This window comes from Bubalus kerabau, chromosome 1 (assembly GCF_029407905.1).
Source record: "Bubalus kerabau isolate K-KA32 ecotype Philippines breed swamp buffalo chromosome 1, PCC_UOA_SB_1v2, whole genome shotgun sequence".
In the NCBI taxonomy this organism is placed as follows: domain Eukaryota; kingdom Metazoa; phylum Chordata; class Mammalia; order Artiodactyla; family Bovidae; genus Bubalus; species Bubalus kerabau.
In genome coordinates this window covers 113,431,626-113,449,032 of record NC_073624.1, presented here as the reverse complement: position 1 = coordinate 113,449,032, position 17,407 = coordinate 113,431,626, and the positions used below count along the sequence as shown (strand labels likewise).

The 17,407-nt window shown below is 36.7% G+C and overlaps 1 protein-coding gene and 1 long non-coding RNA gene across 13 annotated transcripts in view; one reads left to right on the top strand and one right to left on the bottom strand.

The window, feature by feature from the left end:
- The window catches only part of SYT1 (synaptotagmin 1), a 230,662-nt gene that overhangs the window by 41,560 nt on the left and 171,695 nt on the right, over positions 1-17,407 (top strand). The window lies entirely within an intron of this gene.
- Positions 1-17,407, bottom strand: part of LOC129656425 (uncharacterized) — a 214,883-nt gene that overhangs the window by 78,286 nt on the left and 119,190 nt on the right. For 8 of the 11 annotated variants that reach the window (XR_008716353.1, XR_008716346.1, XR_008716344.1 and 5 more), the window contains one exon: positions 13,471-13,595. The exons of the other annotated variants lie outside the window; for them this stretch is intronic. This is a non-coding gene — a long non-coding RNA (uncharacterized LOC129656425). The remainder of the gene's footprint in view (positions 1-13,470; positions 13,596-17,407) is intronic. 11 annotated transcript variants of the gene reach the window in all.

Below are 17,407 nucleotides of genomic sequence, written 5' to 3'. Positions count from 1 at the left end.
TGTACAGCAGAAATTAGCAACATTGCAAACCAACTACAGTTCAAGATTTTTTTTTAATATGCAGATTTCTCAAACAGGAATTAATATACTTTAAGACCACACACTTAAAACCCAGTGAGACAGTATAAGTGATGTCCAGGCATCATTGCTTGACAGCCTTCATTGCCTCTAAGATTTCATGATCTGTATCAGATCTACTCTTTTAAAAATTCTTTCAATCTATATCAATACTTAAAGCTAAGAGATTTCTATTTCTCTGACCCCAATGTGTTCAATCTCCTCTGTTATATTCTGTTTATTTTCCTTCATTATCCCTTCATGGAAAACAGAAAACAGGTCCTTAATTCCCTCCTAAGTCCCACTGACTAAAAAGATTTAAATGTCTTCTTTATTTGATGCTGGGTTAATTCCAAATTACCTATATTCCTTCCAACTTACAGCAATTATATTGGGCCAATTTTCTTTTCCTTTAATTTTTGAGAGGCAAAGAGAACCAGATCTTTAGAGGGAGCACAGCAGGTTTCATATAGTTTTATTACTTGGGTCTAAGCATTCTAAACATGTTACCAAGAAATACTTTCTGCATGAAAAGTATTACATTTTTTGAACAAAATTTGATACATATTTCTTTTCCTATAAAATGGGAAAGAGAATTAGCATTTACTAAACTTCATCTGTGTGCCAAGTGTCAGATGGTGATATCTCATGGAATTTTCTCGATTTTTACTGTGGTGTTATTAGTCCCACTTCTCACGTAGAGAAATAAGAGGCTCAAAGAAGAAAAAGACTAACAGTGCTTAAAACACAGTATTCTCTGACTCTACACCTCGACTATCTTTTAGTATTCCATTATGAGTTGAAGTAATATATAGCATTATAATTGATATTCCATGATTTTCCTGTTTCAGTTATTACTTTCACATTTATTAAAATTCACACAAAAACATTTGTCTTAATGAAAAATCAAATTGTATTGACATATAAGCAGCCAAAATAACTGCTCTATGAGGAAAATTAATCCAAATCTATTCGCATCTAGAAAGGTAAAACTCTTGGGTGTTGCTTTAGAACAGCAATCAAATACTCAATCATTATGTTTCAGCCATGTCAGAAACTTATTTTCCATTATTGTATATTAATTGTGATTCTGATTAGTTGTGTTAACAAGACTTTTTCTCCTTATGCTTGGCATTTTTTCCAAGAAACCTATTTTGTTTTATACCATAGTTGGACTTTTGCCTAGAGAACCACAAAATCACTCAAAATGAACACCATCTCATCTTCCTGAAGGAAAACACTTCTGTCTGATGCCAGCCTCATGGCTCTCCCCTAATATTTTCTCAGCCGTAGGTGTTAACATCTGCTGTTGTAAAATCTTTGGTTTTGGTTGGGGTAGACTGGGGTGAGGACCAGAGCCAAGATCACTTTTTACATTAAACATTATGTAATCATGCCACATGTCCAATTACAAAGATGACTGAAACTTTACAAAACAATCTACTTCTTTAAGCTCATCTTAATTATTTTCACATTTGTATTTTTGCAATTTACCTAAGATTCTCACCCAAACAACCCTTAAGTAAAGCAACTGACACCCTTCTCACAATTGAGGAGCCAGGAGGTGAAAATGCTTTTGATGCCTCCTTCTTTGCACTGTTGAAGCCGAGATGGCTCTCCAGCTCTTCTGGAAATGCACGCAACTCTTAGACCACTTACAAGCTCCCCACCACCCCCCACCCCGTTTCACTATTTAGATGGCTGCTCAGAGACAATCAGAAAAAGTGCCAAAGAACATATCACCTCAAAATAGCTTCCCCAAACTCTGTACTGTATTCTTCCCTCTCTTGACGCCTCCACATTATCCTATATGCACAAGAGGAGGTAGCGTGAATGGAAAAAAAGAAAACCACACAAGGCAGCTCATGTGCTTCAAGAAGGACCCAGGGTGACGTTAGGGTCCCTGGGTTCATAGTGGGGGCCGACCCAAGTTATCACACACAGGGTCACTTGCTGCCCCTTGTGCAATGTCCATAAAATGCATTCCTGGTTTTGTTCTAGTTGTCTCAACGCATGATAGAACTTCTAAGACCACTGATTAAAGAAATGACTTAGTGCAATCAATTGCCACTTTTAAGGCAGCGAGCTATCGTTCTGAGATTAGCGGGATGCTTTCTCAGTAGGAGATAACACTCTCCATTCTTTTTTTTCCCCTAAGATACTTCTTCTGATGATCTGTTTTGTGTTCAGTGCTATATTTTCTTCCTTTCTGTCCATCAATATTTAATTTAAACATCTTTTTCAGAGAGAATAGTTTGACCTTTAGTCAAAAAGATTTACCCACATCAGTTCACAGATTTCTCCAATTTTTTATAATTTCATTTGAAATCATTAAGATGAACTTCAAATATAAAATTTATATTGCTTGAAAGGCATTTGCCTCAATATGTTAAGTAATGGATCTACTATCCTTTTCCAAAGAATCATAAAAGGCCATTGTCTAGTAAGATAATTCTATTTCTTCCAGGCAGTATCTGGACTTAGTGACCCTCCAAGAGTACATGTTAACACTACAATATTTGCACAGCATCTAGGATCTCGACTTTGATGGTTGCTGCTGCTACTAAGTCGCTTCAGTCGTGTCCGACTCTATGCGACCCCATAGATGGCAGCCCACCAGGCTCCCCCGTCCCTGGGATTCTCCAGGCAAGAACACTGGAGTGGGTTGCCATTTCCTTCTCCAAAGCATGAAAGTGAAAAGTGAAAGTGAAGTCGCTCAGTCGTGTCCGACTCTGTGTAACCCCATAGATGGCAGCCTACCAGGCTCCTCCGTCCATGGGATTTTCGAGGCAAGAGTACTGGAGTGGGGTGTCATTGCCTTCTCCGGACTTTGATGGTTACAACATAAGCAAAACACTGCGGGGGGTGGGGAACACAGCCATCCCTTCCATTAAGTTCCATAGCTTTCAATCTTTAAAGAAAATCCTCTAGCTATTTCACTATTTTACTAAATCATAATGTCAGCTAATTTTCAATTCTAGTCAAAATCATCAAAAGAAAACTATAGGCTCCTAACTTTATTTTCTTGAAAATAATGGCAAAGCCAGAAGAAAATAAAGGTTTTCTATAAATGAATATGACATTGGAATGATTTAAATAGTAAATGACCAAAAATTATGATCCTAGGTAAGTTTAAATCCTAACATTGTTGACTGATTTGAAATAAGAATCATCAACAATTGGATTAGTACAAACAGCTCAATGTTCAAAAGACTGAGCTTGAGACTGGGTCATGGTTTTTCCCCAGAATCTTAGGACAGTCATATTATTTTGGGTACTTCAGATTTACCATCTACGAATGAAGATAATATTGCCTAAATGAAATAATAAACCCAACTGTTTTATAAATTATTCAGTGGAAACAAATGGTGTAAGATCAAAGTTTGTTTTTAATAGAAATTGATCATTATAATTTAAATGTGTATGTAAATAATTACTGAACATAATGCTGAATTCAAGATAGCTTTTCAATCACTTACAATACTTGGCTAATTTTTAAGGAGAAAGAAAAACAGCATTGAAGAGCATGTTGTTATTAGTGCACAAGAACTATAGAATGGGGAGTGAGTTCAAGCAAAATCTACCATTCTGCCAGTAGAAAGAGTAAAAAATCCTTCCACTGATTTCTTTACTGCTATATTAAAACATTTACCTCAGGAAGTGTTGGCTGGATTGACAAATTATTGAAAATGCAAAGTAGTACATGTTTATTTCCATTAATACAAATTTAATATTATCCTAATGCTGCTTGCAATATTTGAATAGCATAACCATTTATTGGCCACTGCAATTCTGAGGGACTATTATTTATTCTCCCCCAGAGTATGATTTATGCATTCTATTATTTACCCATGAATAGCTTGATCACTACCAAAATGCTTTGCCTTTCAGTTTTTTTGACAGCAATCTTGATTTTAGAATGTTACCCTGACATTCTAATATAGTGTTAAGGCAGAAAACATTGAGTATACTGGGAGTTGTATAATGCATACAAAATTACTTGTTTTTCATCTTTTATCTAACCTAAATTTTAGAACTTGTTTTCTCAGCCAAGTTTTAAGCATTTAAGTTGTGAAATTTAATAGGAATTGCTGGCAAATAATACTAACTGACATTTTAAACTTTCCTTCATATTATTTCCCATTCTAAGTACTCTGTATGTCATAAATGTACATATCACAAATCAGAGTTTATATAGTTATTTCCTTGCTTCACCCAGCTCCCTTGTTACAGATAGTGAAACAAGTTCAGGAAGTCTAAATAACTTGATGAAATTGATTTGGTAATTTAAGTGGCATGATCTATGTTATATCTGATGTTGCCCAGTTATTATAATTATTATCAGTATCTTTTGATACATGATTTTATTGATTTGGTATAAACAATTAAAAGTTATTTCAGTCAAAAGAATCCAGACAGTAACATATAAGTATGTTCACAAAACTAAACTCTTCTTAGCAGTTTAGTGAATATTTGCTCATTTCTATATAGAATGACAGAATATATAAGAGCATGAAAATTAAACCCCAATGACTTAAGTATTATCCCACTCTAAAAGAAATCACATTACAGAAACCATAGTTCAAATCCTCAGTGTTCTGATCTATAAAATGGACATCTACTTACGGTATCTACTTTTGCTGCTCTACAATTTGGCTTTTAGGGTCAAATCAGTTGAGGTAATGTGAAAGTGTCACAAAATGCAAGAACTTTATAAATGAGAGGTTGAATGAGGAGATACTGCAGAGACTTGATAAAGAAAAGGAAAACCATATCAGCATCACTAGTACAATTTTAAGAGAAACGTTGAAGGGGATATACAACATAAAAACTATTTAGGAAAAATAATTGACAGGAAAAAATGAGCCAGTTTTCTGCTTTCTCCATAGTCTGCCTAGAATTAAAAAAATAAAGAATACTTGCACAGATTTTCTAAATAATCTAGAAAAGTTGATACGCCTTTGCAGTCTTAACAGGATTTAATCTGTAATTTTTTTTAAAGTGTGTGTTTTACACACATATATGGAATTTAGAAAGATGGTGACGATAACCCTGTATGTGAGACAGCAAAAGAGACACAGATGTATAGAACAGTCTTTTGGACTCTGTGGGAAAGGGCGAGGGCAGGATGATATGGGAGAATGGCATTGTAACATGTATATTATCATATGTGAAACGAATCGCCAGTCCAGGTTCGATGCATGATACAGGGTGCTCGGGGCTGGTGCACTGGGACGACCCAGAGGGATGGGATGGGGAGGGAGATGGGAGGGGGGTTCAGGATGGGGAACACGTGTACACCCATGGCGGATTCATGTCAATGTATGGCAAAAACCACCACAATATTGTAAAGTAAAAAAATAATAATAAATAAAACTGAAAAAATAAATAAATAAAGAGTGTGTTTTAGTTTCAACAAGGTGTCCCAGGAGCCAGGCCCTCACTATGTGTAAAAAGTATTTGAAGAAGGTTGTCTCCACCTCTGATTATACTTTCATTTATTCAGTAAGCATTTCTTAAGACTTACCGTGTACCCAAACCAACTGATACGTCATAGAAGGCAAAGGAAAGGAAGATAATAGCATCCCTCTTCATATAGCATCTTCATGTTGAAGAGACAAATAACAAAGATACTAGAAACCATGGATCAAGATGTGATAATGCAAGTCAGAAGGCATAAATGAATGTGGATGAGAGACAATGTAAATGCCCCTGCGTGGTATTACTCAGGTGGTGGACGTTTGGAGGAAGTCTAATGGTCGTCATTCAGAGGAAGAAATGACTGAGTTTAACTGAGTTTAATGAGGAGCGTAAAGGGAATTCTACATTCTTAGTGGAGATTTGTCAGAAACTACAAAAACCAAGATCTGTGCAGGACTTTGACAACTGCTCGCTGTTGCAGTGCTTCAAAACATGAGCTCAGCACAGAAGAAAAATCATAATTAAAAGGAAAAAAACAGATATATAAAAAGTCACCATATACACCACGGACCAGCGTAGGGGAAACCCTGTCAAAAGCCAGAAACAGGAAATCAAGGGTCATGGGAGCTGTAAACTAAAAATGGAAGTTCACATCCAAGAGCCAGGAAACACAAAGATAATGCTACAAATTGAGAATCGGACAGATAAAACTGCCATGGGGAGAAATAGATTGAAACAAACAGAGAAAACAACAGTTGGAGAGGAAAATTAATAAGTGTAGTCTGCAGCAGCAGCAGTCCGTTGGATCATCAAGGAAAAAATGTCCTGTGGAGAGCTAGACAAGCAAGCAGCTTTGTTTTCACTGTTGTCTACCTGTCACTTTGTATAGTAATGGAATTAATGAACCTGACTCTTTCCTTTCATGACTGGAAAGACTCGAAAGTCCTGCCCTTCTTCGCTCATGCATGGCAACCACACAGTTCTCCTGTCAGTACAATCAAATCTCTCCAAGTTACAGGGCATTCTAAAAATGCAGTGTGTGCTCCTAGAATACTAAACAGGAAGTATGGGGGAGGAAGGGATCCTTCCAAACAGCAGATAATAAAGGCAACGGTCCTTTTGTTTGTTTCTTCTGTTATAAAAGAGCATAGGGAAGCAGGGAACATATCTGCCCATTTAGCTGACATTATTTTATCATAATTGTATTTCATCCTAATAATATTAAACTGCTGAGTAAAGAAACAAATAGACTCTCAACTATTGAATTATCCCAAAGTTAACAACAGGTGCCATGTTCAATTCTTGGAATAGTCTTTTTTCTTGGCCATCTTTGCCAAAGACAGAAAACAGATTAAAGATATGGTTGACCTAATTCAAAGCATCAAAATAAAATCAAATATTAATTGGACTGAAATCCAAGAGATGCTTATTTTGAAGCCCTTACATACCAAGGTCAAGAAGAAAGTTCGCTTTTACTAGGGGAAGAACAATCTGAGACATAATTCTTTATTAGTTTTGAACTTAGAAATCAAAACTCAAGAAAGACATGCTGTAAATGTTACAAGATAAATGGATTTCCCTTTAGCCAGGAAATTGTGTTGTCCACAGCATGACTGAAAAATGTTACGAACTTCCAAGGGCTTCAGCACTGATTAGCTCGTGAATTGCTTTCACATCTGCCAACTTACCTGGCAACCCTCCATGTTTACCAACACACTTCTCCCTGGAGCCAGCAGACAGCAAGCTCCTGAGCTGATTCTGGAGCCTTATCTAAATCCGCTGAAAGTTGTGCAGGGGCCTTATCTCTGCCTAAAGACCCAACATCATTTTCCATGTCAAATTTCAGACAGTCCAATATCATGAAGATATGCATGACTTGGCCTTATCATTGATAGCTGACAATTATTGCAGACATTTTATAAAATTAGTTATTTGATTAATATCTGCACAGGTAAAATGGCCTTGAGTCAACTAACTTTTGGTAATGACTGAGCCTTGCTAAAGCAAGAAATATTCATGACCTTAATCAGTTGACAGCAGGGACTGAATTTGTTCAGCAGCACAGTGCATTTTAAATCAATAAATAGAGGTTCTGGTTAAAAAAAAAAAAAAAAATCAGGTTTTTTTGTAGGTTGTGTAGGTTGTGATTTCCTGTCTATCAAAGCAATGTATTTTACTGAAGTCTTATTTTGTGTTAAGTTTTTTAAGCATATATGAACAAAGAAACTGATTTCCTATTTTATTAAGTTTTAAAGTTTTTAAAAGCAATTTTAAGCTAGTGCTCATTAGACAAGTAGAATAAGATTGCTGTGACCATATAAAATTAGAATCTAACAAAAGGCACCATTTAATTTGGCATTTAACATGCTGATATTGTTCACAATTGCTTCACTTCTATTAATCAAATCTGCCCAACTGGACTGTAAGTTGATTAAGTAAATTATTTCAGACTTCTTCACTGTTCCTCCAATGTGTTGAGAATTACTGCATTGAATAGACATTCAAGTGGATGAATGAATGATTGAGCCTCTCTCTGACGTTATTTTTCACAAAATGCTGCTGCTGCTAAGTCGCTTCAGTCGTGTCCAACTCTGTGAGACCCCATAGATGGTAGCCCACCAGGCTCCCCCATCCCTGGGATTCTCCAGGCAAGAACACTGGAGTGGGTTGCCATTTCCTTCTCCAATGCATGAAAGTGATAAGTGAAAGTGAAGTCGCTCAGTCATGTCCAACTCTTAGCGACCCCATGGACTGCAGCCTACCAGGCTCCTCCATCCATGGGATTCTCCAGGCAAGAGTACTGGAGTGGGGTGCCATTGCCTTCTCCATTTCACACAATACATCCCCCTCAAAAAGCCACCGTTAGTTGACTCCTGGCTTCCCTGGTGACTCAGATGGTAAAGAATCCACCTGCAAAGTGGGAGACCAAGGTTTGATCCCTGGGCTGGGAAGATCCCCCTGAAGAAGACATGGCAACCCACTCCCGTACTTTTGCCTGGAGAATCCCCATGGACAGAGAAGCCTGGCGGGCTACAGTCCATGGGGTCACAAAGAGTTGGTCTCAACTGAGAGACTAATCACAGCACAGCTGACTCCAGTCAATGACTTGTATAATTTTTACAGCACATTTATACAGACACATTTCCCAGTTTGGTTTTTGTCAGGGGTTCATACTGAAAAGCTAAACAGAACTATGTTATAAGAAATGTGAAATGTGTTCTAACAAAGGCAATTCTGAAGGTTATTTGTGTTTACTTCAAGGAAATGTCTTTCCAGTTACTATGATTTTTAAAAATCTAAACATAGATTTATGTCTGTGTCTTATTGAGAGTTTTGTTTACCAAGATAGTCACTGGGTAAAAAGTTTGATTAAAAGGAGTCTAAAGCTCAAAGGAAAGGAAGGAGAAAAGAACAAAGAGAAGGAGGGAGTCAGATAGGAAGGGAGGGAGTCAGGAAGGGAAAGAGAGAAGGAAAAAACTGGAATTCCCCAAATGCTATTTTCACTGTGTAACATTCACTGTGTAACTCACCTCCCTGATGAAGCCGTCCTTGAACTCTAGGACTTTTATCTTACCCTTCTCTAACCTGCCACCTACAGAGCCCATCTAATGCAGTGAGTTCCTGTGTTTAACTCGTATTGCCTCCTGTCTTGTACAGTTTTTTCCTTGGAGTTAGTTTTCATAAGCTCTTGGAGAAAGGGGCCCATCTTCTCTGTGTTTTGTTTCCCCCACCATTTCCAGCATTGTATAAGCACACCGCAGGTTGCCAAGAAGAAATAAGTGAAATGTTGTGCTCAGTCGTGTCCAACACTTTGTGACCCCATAGACTGTAGCCCACCAGGTTCCTCTGTGCATGGATTTCCCAGCCAAGACCAGTGGAACAAGTTGCCATTCCCTTAGCCCACATCTACACTGGTCAGTCAGTTCAGTCACTCAGTCATGTCTGACTCTTTGTGACCCCATGGACTGCAGCATGCCAGGCTTCCCTGTCCATCACCAACTCCCAGAGCTTACTTAAAATCATGTCCATCAAGTCGGTGATGTCATCCAACCATCTCATCCTCTGTTGTCCCCTTCTCTTCCTGCCTTCAATCTTTCCCAGCATCAGGGTCTTTTCCAATGAATCAGTTCTTCCCAACAGGTGGCCAAAGTATTGTATGCATACATTGGTAAGCAGATGGTAGGCATATATTGATATGCAGATTTGGTAGGCAGATTAGTAGGCATACATTGGTAGGCAGTACGCCTACATTGGTAGGAAGATTCTTTTTTACTACTAGCACCAGAAATACAAGGTTAGATGACCAAATAAAGAAAACATTCTCCCTAACTCACTAATCTTGAGTTTTATTCTGATGCTCTAGAATAGGAGTTTTTAATTCAGAGTCCAGTGGTCTTGTTGATCTAGGGAACTGTGATTTCCACAAGGGTACCACACTTCCCCAGTTGTGTGGAAATTTTAAAACATAAATATACATACTTTCCCATCAAGAATTCAAAGCTTTAGCATATGCTAAAAGGAGAATACAACTCAAAGGGGGCTTACAACCACCATTCTAAAGAGTGAAGAAAAATAAGCTTAATACCCAGAAGCCAAAGATGGATGATCTTTGAAGCCATTTCAGGCTATAATGAGAAATTCTTCATTCTGATCTTTGAGTGGTGGGTTTAATCTTAAGTCATATTCTGAATCACTTCATACACTATTTCAAATTTTGCATTTAACATTCTGTCTCCAGAGGTGGTTAATGAGTATATTAATTCACATATTTTCAGAACTTTTTGCCATTTGCATTCTTTAATTTAGGAAAATCTTTAAAATGCAAGGCTTCTTTTTTTGCCAAGTTTTGAAAAATTATCCTTTTATGTTTTTACTAATTACTTATAGTCTAAAAGCAAAGCTTGAAAAATATAGGTTATTTTTCTTGCTGATTAGGAGCAGAGTTATTATTTTTCTATGATATTCTGCATCTTACATCAATATATTATGATATAGAAAGATGGCTTGTATGGGGTAAACCTAGAAGTTGGCAAATTCTTCAATAAATGTTAGAATTAGGTTTTATATAAATGATTCATAAAATGAATTACACAGACCTTAGGGCAGTGGGGAGGCACTCATATGACAAATAGAGATATATGAAAGGTAAAAAATTCTTAAAAATATTGCTGAATTTTTACAGTGGCCATAGCAATGATATCACCTGTGTATCTTGAGGCTCTTGGCTCAAATACCAAGGACTGATGTAAATATAAAAGCTTACATTTCCCAGAGAGGAAAATACTGTCCATCTTGTAAAAGAGATAAGTTTTTAAGGTTGTTTCTTAATATGATTAATGGAAATGGAATGGAGAAAAAATGCAGAGCAGCCCTAGAAAGTGAAATCAAGGCAGAAAGACAAAACAAGTTAAGTTTTGCCCTTGATTAAAACTTGAACCCAATGAGCCAATCCACCAAAAGTTTGTCATAGGTGATTGCAGTAGCTAACTAGAAATAAAGGAGAGAATCAGAGCCAAGGGCATGGAATTGAGTAGCTGACCTACAGAAAAAAATGGGGTATGGTGGGCCTCAGGAATTGTCCAGTTCTCTCCTGCTTGAGGTCAAGAATATAGACTGTAGTGACCATTTTTTCTAGTTCAAAATGGGGAAAATAATGTATGTAAATATTTACATGCTGTAGAGGTTTGTTTCTTGTTTTTTTGTTTTTTTTTTTTTTTTTTGCTTTTATTTGTTTTTATAACAGATGGAACAAAAGGCAATAAAATTTGAGATTAAAACCTTGGTCTTACATGGAATTATATTCAATATCATGTAATAACCTGTAATGAAAAAGAATTGAAAAAAGATATATATATATATACACATATAAACATACACACACACATATATATGACTCACTTTGCTGTACACCTGAAACTGACATGATATTGTAAACCAATTATACTTCAATACAGAAAAACTTTAAGAAAAAGAAGGAGCATAGGGATGTGGGTTTCATTTACTGAACACCCTTAGGCAGATAGTACTGAGCACCATTAAGCAGAAAGTACTGAGTCAGGTATTTTAGAGAAGGCAAAAAAATAAATCTCTTTGGCGGTGAGAGCTCAGAATTTAGGAGAGCTTGAGCAGGCCACCTCTCAGCCATAAGGGCCTTCCATGTAAATTAGAAAAACCCCTTTTCACCAACTGCTCATACCATAAGTCTGAGGCACGATGAGCGTCTAAGGAGCAGATCTGGGAGCGTAAAGTTGACACACACGGTTGCTATCAGTAATGCTAAAATTTTCTCTTTTATAAATGTACTCTGTGCAATACCCTTTTTCATCTTTGATTTTACCATATATTAAGGAAAAGAATATTTCTTGTTCTATTGAAGAAAAGGATATTTGGAGTATCTACTTTTTTAAAGTGTATGTCAGATTCCCTTAAGTAATTAGAAATTTATTTAGGGCCAAAACTCTCTGGGGTGGGGGGAAGGAGACTTTTCAATTTGAGTGTTACATTTTTATTATAGAAAGAATATTTACTAGTTGAGTTCATCCATAAACGTACCCCTGGAGCTCTAAATCTGTCCACAGGAGTGTGTTAAGCCGTGCAGTTTCCATCTGAAAATGTACTATATTATGTTCTGAGGACTGAACTTCGCAACTTTTAACAACTGGGAAGCCAAAAGTAAGCTTCATGATTACAGAAACCATGTTTACCACTGTATTCCAGACCTGAGAAAAAAGTCTGACACACAGTAGTTCCTCAGTAAGTAATTGTTTGATTAAATAATTACTTTTTGAAACTGCTAACTTCTCATAAAATAACAGCCTCTCTTGATAAGGGAAAATAGTTGTTTGGGGTTTTTTTCTCCACCAGAAGACTTGCTGATGAAAATGTATTTCTAATTGGTTCCAAATTATTTTTATTAAGTTTGAATTAAATATCACTGCTTTGTGTCATGAATAATCTACAAAGAGCTAAGCTTTAAGTCAGCAAGAAATTAATTTCACGTGTAGGAAGGGGTTTTTTAAATATCTTTTACACATTTTTACAGGTTTGTCTTTTTATCTTTGCATCATTCATCTTTTTTATGCCAGTCTAACAGACCACCCAGTGTATACCACATGGTCCCTATTCCCCACTAGGTGAGAGAGGGGAATTTAAGCAAATATATGCAATATTTGTATTTTAAAATCTGTCAACATTCAGTGAGGCTTGTATTGAGCCTTGGGAAAACAAGTATTATTTAAATGACTAAAGAGGGAAAGAACAGCCATTTTGAAAAAGAATGAATCTGCTTTAGAAAACCATGGGGGTAAAATTGAGCAAAGCCCAATAAGTTGTCCAGTCTGATGAGACTACAGGTGGGTGTAGAAGAGCGGAGAGAAGGAAAGGTGGACAGATGGGCTGGGCCAAACCACAGAGGACTATAAAAGCTATGCACAAAATAATAGAAAATTATGTATTAGAAAGTTTTGTTCACAAACAAGGTCCTATTGTACAGCACAGGGAACTATATTCAACACCATTTGATAAACCATAATGAAACAGAATATGAAGAATATATATTACATATATGTACAACTGAATCACTGCTGTACAGCAGAAACTAATACAACATTGTAAATCAACTATACTTCAATAAAAAATTTAAAAAGAAAGCTTTGTTTGATAACAATGAACAGATAAAATGGAGAGAAGAGATAACTGAAGGGAAGGGAGATCAGATGGGAGGTAATGTCAGACCTCCCAAGTCAAAATATATGTAAAAAAATAGAATAAAATGCATCCAAATAGAAATGACAAGACTCGCCAATCAGTTGCATAAGGAAGTTAGAATTTCCACATGGTTCCAATATCCGAGAGACAGGAAATTATAGAAGCACTGACAAAAGCCACAGAGTTTGAGAACTGGTTTGAGAAGATAATAAAAGGTTCATAAGGAACATGTTCTAGGCAGCTGGGAGCACAGCTCTGGAATACAGAAGCAAGCACGTAACTAACCTGAAGTTCAGGCACGGGAAAGGACGCATCAGCAACAGTTGATGCTGTAGGACAGAATCCGTTTTGTTGCTTTTCCAGCTTCTAGAGATCATCTACCTTCCTTGGCTCGTGGTCCTTTCCTCCATCTTCAAAATCAACAGCACAGAATCCTCACATATCTCTGATTCTGAAACTCTTGCCTCCCTTTCCCACTTAGAAGGAGCATAAGTCCATCCAGATAACCCAGGATAATCTCACTATCTCAAGATCACATTTGAAAAGTCCCTTTTTTTTTTTCGGTTGAGTAACACATACAGAGGTTCCAGGGAACAGAATGTGGGCATTGTTGAAGAGTCATTATTCTGGGTACCACAAAGTCTAAACATCAGAAACAGAATTGACTTGGACTAAATTCTTGTGCATCAGTCTACCTTCAGGTTAAATGATATGTGAGATTAATTCATTAACTAGAAGATGAAAATAACATTTTTAATGGAAAGTTTTTCCATTAGTCTATTATATTCTGCTGAAAGGTCCTTAAGTTAAATGTTAAAATTCATGTTGTAAAATTCCATATAAAGATCCTTCATTTCAGTTCAGTTCAGTCGCTCAGTTGTGTCCGACTCTTTGCGACCCCATGAATCGCAGCACACCAGGCCTCCCTGTCCATCACCAACTCCCGGAGTTCACTGAGACTCACGTCCATCGAGGCAGAGATGCCATCCAGCCATCTCCTCCTCTGTCGTCCCCTTCTCCTCCTGCCCCCAATCCCTTCCAGCATCAGAGTCTTTTCCAATGAGTCAATTCTTCGCATGAGGTGGCCAAAGTACTGGAGTTTCAGCTTTAGCATCATTCGCTCCAAAGAAATCCCAGGGCTGATCTCCTTCAGAATGATCTGGTTGGATCTCCTTGCAGTCCAAGGGACTCTCAAGAGTCTTCTCCAAAAGATCTAAAGATCCTTAGGTAGCAATAAAAACAAATTGATAGCTTTCTGCCAGTAGCAATATTTTGATGAGCCTATTTTTGATTAAAACTAGATTTTATATTAAAGAAATTACTCTTGGAAGCATCTTATGCTGTTACTTATTTTGTCCATTTTTTTCAAAAGTAAAATGTCCTATGAAGTAGGCTTCACAGCCAGACAAGCATTTTTCCTTTGTACACATTTATAATATGTGCATTTTAAACTAATAATGATGTAAAACATATTTCAATTTCTCCCACTATTACTTTGCTTAGTAATGAACAAAATTTCTGTGAAGATTATATAATATATGTAAAGCTGTAGCACAGCTGCTGGCCCATAATAAGTAGATCTTCAATAAATTTTTGGTGTAATCCAAAATATATTTCAGGAGATTTGGTCACTAATATTGAAACTTATTTTCATAAATACTACAAAGCAATAATACTGTGGACAGTATTTCTGACTAAACTTATCAAATTCTCAAGGTTTAGTTGCTCTACAAAACAAAAATATTAACATGAAAATTCGATTCCAATAACTTCTTTTAATTTAAATTGGTGTTTTATAATTAACTATTCAGTCCAGTTTTCACACAGGTACATAAAATGATAGCATTAAGGCTTTCTCTTTAATTCTATCTAAAGATGCCAATATTGTGTGAGGAAATTTTTGCTCATTTCATGTGTTTAATATAGCATATTCCAAGTTAAAGTTAAGCTATTCAGAAGATCAGCTGAAAGCAACTCTAGAAGACAGCAGCACTATAAGGCACAGAGGTCAAAAACAAAAGGTTTTCAATGGTTATAATTCACCTTCAAGTTACTGTATATCAAACTTCTTCCTGTAATCCTGTTCCTCTCTAACTCTTATAAATAATGTTCCTGGGCTTTCACAGGCTGTTTTCTTTTTGTGAGGTTGTCAAATGATCTCTGTCTTGCCTTGGGTAATTTAAGAGAGTTTTATGTAGCTCTCTGAGAGACTATCATACAAGTCCGACTAAGAGGATAATTTACGAGGTTCAAAATGAAGGGTCATTATTAATACTGTCTTGCCTGTAATGAATACATAGGCTCGCTCATTCATGCATGGCAAGGTTTTAACTAGATCAAAAGACTTACAGGCTTTTAAATGAAGTACTGTGAATGATATCATTGGTTACCTAAGCTTGCTTTATGTTTTTTTAAAAATATGATTGCTTAATGAGATTAGAAAACTCTAAAAAAATATGTCTTACAACAAACTATGAAAAATTCTTAGAGAGATGGGAATACCAGACCACCTGACCTGCCTCTTGAGAAACCTATATGCAGGTCAGGAAGCAACAGTTAGAACTGGACATGGAACAACAGACTGGTTCCAAATAGGAAAAGGAGTACATCAAGGATGTATACTGTCACCCTGCTTATTTAACTCATATGCAGCATTTCATGAGAAATGCTGGGCTGGAATCAAGATTGCTGGTAAAAATATCAATAACCTCAGATATGCTGATGACACCACCCTTATGGCAGAAAGGGAAGAACTAAAGAGCCTCTTGATGAAAGCAAAAGAGGAGAGTGAAGAAGGTTGCTTAAAACTCAACATTCAGAAAACTAAGATCATGGCATCCCATCATTCATGGCAAATAGATGGGGAAACAATGGAAACAGTGACAGACTTTATTTTGGGGGGCTCCAAAATCACTGCAGATAGTGACTGCAGCCATGAAATTAAAAGACACATTCTTCTTGGAAGAAAAGTTATGACCAACTTAGCATATTAAAAGCAGAGACATTACTTTGCCAACAAAGGTCCATCTAGTCAAAGCTATGGTTTTTCCAGTAGTCATGTACAGATGCGAGAGTTGAACTATAAAGAAAGCTGAGTGTGAAAGAATTGGTGCTTTTGAATTGTGGTGTTGGAGAAGATTCTTGAGGGTTCCTTGGACTGCAAGGAGTCCAACCAGTCCATCCTAAAGGAAATGAGTTCTGAATATTCATTGGAAAGACTGATGCTGAAGCTGAAACTCCAATAGTTTGGCCGCCTGATGTGAAGAGCTGACTCATTGGAAAAGACCCTGATGCTGGGAAAGATTGAAGGTGGGAGGTAAAGGGGATGACCAAGGATGAGATGGTTGGATGGCATCACTGACTCAATGAACATGAGTTTGAGTAAACTCCAGGAGTTGGTGATGGACAGAGAGCCTGGTGTGCTGCAGTCCAGCTGGACACGACTGAGCAACTGAACTGAAGGGCTCATCTGTAACTTTCACACAAATCTTTCTTTGGCTGAAAAGACAATTTCACCAGTTATGGTTTTAGACATCCATAGGGTATAACATCTAGTCGTCTTTCATAAGCTAGAATAATATGCAGAGTAAGTCTTTTCCACTATGAAGCTAAGTGCAAAAGGAGCCAAGTGAGTGAATTTTCTCAGTTTTGAAGAGAAGTTAATTTTTAAGTGTTTTTACATTATCAGAGTACTCCTGACTTGTGTTCAACAATCATTAATACTAATGATGTTTATGTAGCTAGAAGAAAATAGCACTTTTCCTTACCATTTCAGTACCCAATGTCTTTTTTTTATTACAACAGACAAATCTAATTACTACTTCTTCTGATTAATCTCAATGGATAAATAATTACTTTCTAGGCAAACTGAAATCCTCCATGTTTCCATGAGAACTGATTTTTTATAAGCACATATGCAGGGGAAAACAAATGAGAAAATAGAGCTACTTTTAGTAGTTGGGCAACTTGTAATAGAAAAGAATGTTTGAGTATCTTTATTTGTATATGCTTTATTAAATAGACCCTGTAAATCTGAAGTCTATGCTCTTATCTAAAAAAATCTCTCTTCCTCTCTCATTTTCTTACCTAAAGCCTGTCAGTTGTCACCCCCTTTTTCATACATGCATGTTTTATGTTCCCACATGTATCTGAGCTCTGTCACCCACAATACTTAGCCTCATGCCTTGAATTTAAAAAAAAAATAGCTAATATTCATTGAATT